The sequence below is a fragment of the Nycticebus coucang genome, chromosome 2 (genome assembly GCF_027406575.1).
Source record: "Nycticebus coucang isolate mNycCou1 chromosome 2, mNycCou1.pri, whole genome shotgun sequence".
NCBI classification, from domain to species: domain Eukaryota; kingdom Metazoa; phylum Chordata; class Mammalia; order Primates; family Lorisidae; genus Nycticebus; species Nycticebus coucang.
The window spans coordinates 30735098-30741430 of NC_069781.1; the positions used below are offsets into that span (position 1 = coordinate 30735098).

General features: G+C 37.4%; 1 pseudogene across 1 annotated transcript; it reads right to left on the reverse strand.

Annotated features, from left to right (window-relative positions):
* Positions 1-5408: 5408 nt before the first annotated feature.
* LOC128568769 (prothymosin alpha-like) lies at positions 5409-5932 on the reverse strand (annotated as a pseudogene). Its single transcript, XR_008375225.1, has one exon. The product of XR_008375225.1 is annotated as a prothymosin alpha-like (transcript).
* Between the last annotated feature and the right edge of the window lie 401 nt (positions 5933-6333).

The following is a 6333-nucleotide window of genomic DNA, read 5'->3' on the forward strand; positions in this document are numbered from 1 at the left end:
ATGGTTTTCTATTCAGTTCCTAGTGTCAATGACTCTATTTTTGTGCCAATACCATGCTGTTTTGATTACTATAGCCTTCCAGTATAGCTGAAAATCTGCTATGGTGATACTCCTGGCTTTGTTTTTATTACTAAGAATTGCCTTGCCTATATGGGGTTTCTTCTGGTACCATACAAAATGAAGAATTATTTTTTTCCAAACCTTGAAAGTATAATGATGGTATTTTAATGGGGATGGCATTGAATCTGCAGATTGCTTTAGGAAGTATAGACATTTCGACCATGTCGATTCTTCCCAGCCATGAGCATGGTATGTTCTTCCATTTGGTGGTGTCTTGTACTATTTCTTTTCTTAGGATTTCATAATTTTCTTTGTAGAGATCTTTCACTTTTTTGTTATGTATATTCCTAGGTATTTCATTTTTTTTGAAGCTACTATGAAGGGAATTGTGTCCTTGATTAGTTTCTCATTTTGGTTGTTATTGACTTATACAAAAGCTACTTATTTGTGGACATTGATTTCATATCCTGAGGCATTGTTGTATTTTTTGATCACTTCTAGGAGTCTTGGGGTTGAGTCTTTGAAGTTCTCTGAGTATAACAGCATATCATCAGCAAAGAGTGAGAGTTTGACCTTCTCTTCCCCCTTTGGATGCCCTTTATTTACTTCTCTTGCCTGATTGTAGTAGGGAGAACTGCCAGCACTGTGTTGAATAGTAGTGGTGGTAGAGGACAACCTTGTCTGGTTCCAGTTCTAAGTGGAAAAGCTTTCAGTTTTACTCTATTCAGTATAGTATTAGCTGTGGATTTGTTGTAGATGGCTTCAGTCAGATTAAGAAATGTGCCACCTATGCCTACATTCTTAAATGTTCTAATTGGAAAAGGATACTGAATTTTATCAAATGCTTTTTCTGCATCTATTGAGAGGATCATAGGGTGATCCTATGCTTCTGTTGATATGGTGAATTATGTTTATGGACATGCAGTATGTTAAATCAGACTTGCATCCCTGGAATGAAACCTGCTTGATAGTGATGAATGATAATCATAATGTGTAGCTGTAATTTGTTAGCTAGGATTCTATTGAGAATGTTTGCATCTATGTTCATTAGTGAAATTGGTCTAAAGTTCTCCCTTTTAGTTGGATCTTTTCCTGGTTTTGTTATAAGGATGATGTTTGCTTCATACAATGTGTTGGGGAAGATTCCTATCTTCTCAATTGTTTGGAATAATTTCTGCAGTATGGGTATAAGCTCCTCTTTGAAATTTTGATAGAATTCTGGTGTAAAGCCATCTGGACCAGGGAATTTTTTTTTTATTGTTAAATAATAGCTGCGTACATTAGTGCAAGCAAAGGGTACAATGTGCTGGTTTCATATACAATCTGAAATAATCTCATCAAACTGTTTAACGTAGCCTTCATGGCATTTTCTTAGTTATTGTATGTATACATTTGTATTCTGCCTTTAGTAAGTTTCGCCTGTACCCATTCTAAGATGCACCATAGGTGTGGCCCCACCCATAACTCTCCTTCCACCCTAACCTCCCCCCTCCCTTCCTCTTCCTTGGCCCTTTCCTCATAGTCTTGTGCTATAGTTGGGTTATAGCCTTCATGTGAAAGCTATAATTTAGCTTCATAGTAGGGCTGAATACATTGGATACTTTTTCTTCCATTCCTGAGATACTTTGCTAAGAAGATATGTTCCAGCTCCATCCATGTAAACATGAAAGAAGTAGTCTCCATCTTTCTTTAAGGCTGCATAATATTCCATGGTATACATGTACCACAATTTTCTAGTCCATACGTGGGTCGATGGGCACTTGGGCTTCTTCCATAACTTAGCAATTATGAATTGGGCTGCAATAAACATTCTGGTACAGATGTCTTTGTTATATTGTGATTTTTGGTCTTCTGAGGATAAGCCTAGTAAAGGAATTATAGGATCGAATGGCAGGTCTATTTTTAGGTCTCTAAGTATTCTCCAAACGTCCTTCCAGACGGAACATATTAGTGTCCATTCCCACCAGCAGTGTAGAAATGTGCCCTTTTCTCCACATCCACGGCAACATCTCTGGTTTTGGGATTTTGTTATGTGGGCGACTCTTACTGGGGTTAGGTGATATCTCAAAGTAGTTTTGATTTGCATTTCTCTGATGATTAAGGATGATGAGCTTTTTTTCATGTGTTTGTAGATCATGCGTCTGTCTTCTTTAGAGGTTTCTCTTCACGTCTCTTGCCCACCCTGAGATGGGATCACGTGTTCTTTTCTGGCTAATACATTTGAGTTCTCTATGGATTCTGGTTATTAGACCTTTGTTGGAGGTATAACCTGCAAATATTTTCTCCCATTCTGAGGGCTGTCTGTTTGCTTTACTTACTATGTTCTTGGCTGTGCAGAAGCTTTTTAGTTTGATCAGATCCCAGTAGTGTATTTTTGATACTGCTTGAATTACCTGGGGAGTACTCCTCATAAAATATTCACCCAGGCCGATTCCTTCAAGAGTTTTCCCTGCATGTTCTTCAAGTATTTTTACAGTTTCATATCTTAAGTTTAAATCTTTTATCCAGTGAGAGTCTATCTCAGTTAATGGTGAAAGGCGCGGGTCCATTTTCAATCTTCTATAGGTTGCCAGCCCGTTCACCCAGCACCATTTGTTAAATAGGGAATCTTTTCCCCACTGAATATTTTTAATGGGCTTGTCAAAGATCAAATAACAGTAAGTAGCTGAATTCATCTCTTGGTTCTATATTCTGTTCCAGACATCTACTTCTCTGTTTTTGTGCCAGTACCATGCTGTTTTGATCACTATCGATTTATAGTACAGTCTCAGGTCTGGTAGTGTGATTCCTCCTGCTGTATTTTTATTGCTGAGTAATGTTTTGGCTATTTGAGGTTTTTTCTGATTCCATGTAAAACAAAGTATTATTTTTTTCAAGATCTTTAAAATATGTCAATGAAGCTTTAATAGGAATTGCATGAAAATTATATATTGCTTTGGGTAGTATAAACATTTTAACAATGTTGATTCTTCCCAGCCATGAACATGGTATGTTTTTCCATTTGTTAACATCTTCAGCTATTTCTTTTCTTAAAGTTTCATAGTTCTCTTTGTAGAGATCTTTCACATCCTTTGTTAGATAAACTCCCAAATATTTCATCTTCTTTGGCACTACTGGGAATGGAATAGAATCCTTAACTGTTTTTTCACCTTGACTATTGTTGGTATATATAAAGGCTACTGATTTGTGAATATTGATTTTGTAACGTGAGACGTTACTGTATTCCTTGATCAGTTCTAAGAGTTTTATAGTAAAATCCCTGGTATTTTCCAGATATACAATCATATCATCTGTGAAGAGTGAAAGTTTGATCTCTTCTGACCCTATGTGGACACCCTTGATTGCCTTTTCTTCCCTAATTGCGATGGTTAAAAATTCCATTGCAATGTTAAAAAGCAATGGAGACAATGGGCAACCTTGTCTGGTTCCTGATCTGAGTGGAAATGATTTCAATTTAACTCCATTCAATATGATATTGGCTGTGGGTTTGCTGTAGATGGCCTCTATCAGTTTAAGAAATGTCCCTTTTTGACGGAGGGAGGGGTGTGGGGCCTTGGTGTGTGTTACACTTTATGGGGGCAAGACATGATTGCAAGAACTTTACCTAACAATTGCAATCAGTGTAACCTGGCTTATTGTACCCTCAATGAATCCCCAACAGTAAAAAAAAATAAAAAAATAAAAAAATAAAGAAATGTCCCTTTTTTACCAATTTTCTTAAGTGTTCTGATCATGAAGGGATGCTGGATATTATCAAAAGCTTTTTCTGCATCAATTGAGAGAATCATATGGTCTTTGTTTTTTAATTTATTTATGTGCTGAATTATATTTATAGATTTATGTATATTGAACCAGGCTTGAGACCCTGGGATAAAACTGACTTGGTCATGATGTATAATTTGTTTGATGTGTTGCTGGATTCTGTTTGAATCTTGTTGAATATTTTTGCATCTATATTCATTAGTGATATTGGTCTATAATTTTCTTTTCTTGTTGGGTCTTTTCCTGGTTTGGGGATCAGGGTGATGTTTGCTTCATAGAACATGTTGAGTAGTATTCCTTCTTTTTATATGCTTTGAAACAGGTTGAGTAATATAGGTACTAGTTCCTCTTTAAAGGTTTGGTAGAATTCTGACGTGAAGACATCTGGTCCCAGGCTGTGAGTTTGCTGTAAATGGCCTCTATCAGTTGAAGAAATGTCCCTTCTTTACCAATTTTCTTATGTGTTCTGATCATGAAAGGATGCTGGATATTATCAAAAGCTTTTTGTGCATCAATTGAAAGAATCATATGGTCTTTATTTTTTAGTTTGTTTATGTGCTGAATTACATTTATTGATTTATGTATATTGAACCAGCCTTGAGACCCTGGGATAAATCCCACTTGGTCGTGGTGTGTAATTTTTTTGATGTGTTGTTGGATTCTGTTTCTTAGGATCTTATTGAGTATTTTAGCATCAATATTCATTAGTGATATTGGTCTATAATTTTCTTTTCTTGTCGGGTCTTTCCCTTTGGGGATCAGTGTGATGTTTACTTCATAGAATGTGTTGGGTACTATTCCTTCTTTTTCTATATTTTGGAAGAGGTTTAGTAATATAGGTACTAGTTCTTCTTTAAAGGTTTGGTAGAATTCTTTTTTTTTTTTTTTTTTTTAGAACAACTCAGGAAAATAAAATTCCGGTTTATTGTTGGACAACATTGTTTCATACATACATCAAACAGGCCAAAAAATAAATAAATAAATAAACAGCAACTTCATAGACAAAAAAAAAAAAAGGAAAAAAAAGAAATCTTTTATCTTTGGCCTTTTTAACCATCTCATACAAACCAACTACTTATAGTACAGCTAAGTACATACACAAAAAAAGTTACTGGAATGCTCGGAATAAGATTGTTTTTTGTTGTTGTTTTTGCTTTTTTTACAAGGTTTTTTTTCTTCTTTGAGATTATAATGAACATGGTCACACCACAAGTAAAGTCAGAGACAGAAGTAGGACAGAGACCGCTCTGAAGGCTGGTTTGGTCATCTGAGGTCATTAAAAATGGCTGACCCCTAACAATATGTACAAAAATATAAAATGTAAATAAAAAATACAAACAAATTTCCTTTTTAAAGTACTTTTAAGAAAAAAAGCAGGGCCTTGGAAGTTTTGGTTCTTTTTTCCTCCCCTGTTGCAAATTCTCGTGGTTTTGGTGGGGTAGTGAAGAGCGCATGTCATCTGCGGGTGGCACTGCCTGCGGTGGGCGGGCGGGCAGGCCTCTCTACCCGAAGGTGACCACGTTTAGATTCTGAGACGGGAAGTGGAGGGTGAATAGGTCATGGTGGCCTTTTTTTTTTTTTTTTTAAGTTTAACTTTTCCTTTTTTGCTGTCTAGTCATCCTCCTCAGTCTTTTGCTTCTTGGTATCAACATCATCATCCTCATCATCTTCAGCTGCCCTTTTGCCCGTGGTGGCCTCAGCTTCCTCATCTTCATCTCCATCCTCTTCTTCACCATCACCTTCTTCCTCCTCTTCCTCTTCCTCCCCACCTTCTTCCTCTTCTTCATCTACCTCATTGTCAGCCTCCTGCTCCTATTTTCCTCATTAACGTTCCCATTAGCAGGGGCATCTCTTCCATTCTCTGCCTCGTCCACAACTTCCTTCTTCTCCTTTAAGTCCTTGGTGGGGATCTCGGAGCTGGTGTCCACCGCTGTGTCTGACATGGTGGGGCACGTCGGTGATCCGATGCGGGGGATGGAAAAGAAAGCGAGAGTTCGGGGACCCTGGCGATAAAGCTGCTGGAGTCCGCAGCGGCGGAGGAGGAGCGCGGTGGAGGTGGTTGCGACGAGGAGGAAGCCGGACCCAGGAACAATGCAAAGATGGCTTTTCAGAGCCGCCAGTTGGTTTGGTAGAATTCTGATGTAAAGCCATCTGGTCCTAAGGCTTTTCTTTTTAGGGAGATTTTGTATAGTTGATGTTATTTCAGAACTTGATATAGGCCTGTTCAACATTTCCACTTCATTCTGGCTAAGTCTTGGTAGGTGGCGTACTTCCAGGTATTGGTCGATTTCTTTCAGATTTTCATATTTGTGAGAGTAGAGTTTCTTGTAGTATTTGTTAAGGATTTTTTGAATTTCTGAGGGGTCTGTTGTTATTTCATCATTACCATTTCTGATTGATGAAGTTAGAGATTTTACTCATTTTTTCCTGGTTGGGTTGGCCAAAGGTTTATCTATTTTATTGATCTTTTCAAAAAACCAACTTTTGGATTTATTGATCTGTTGTATAATT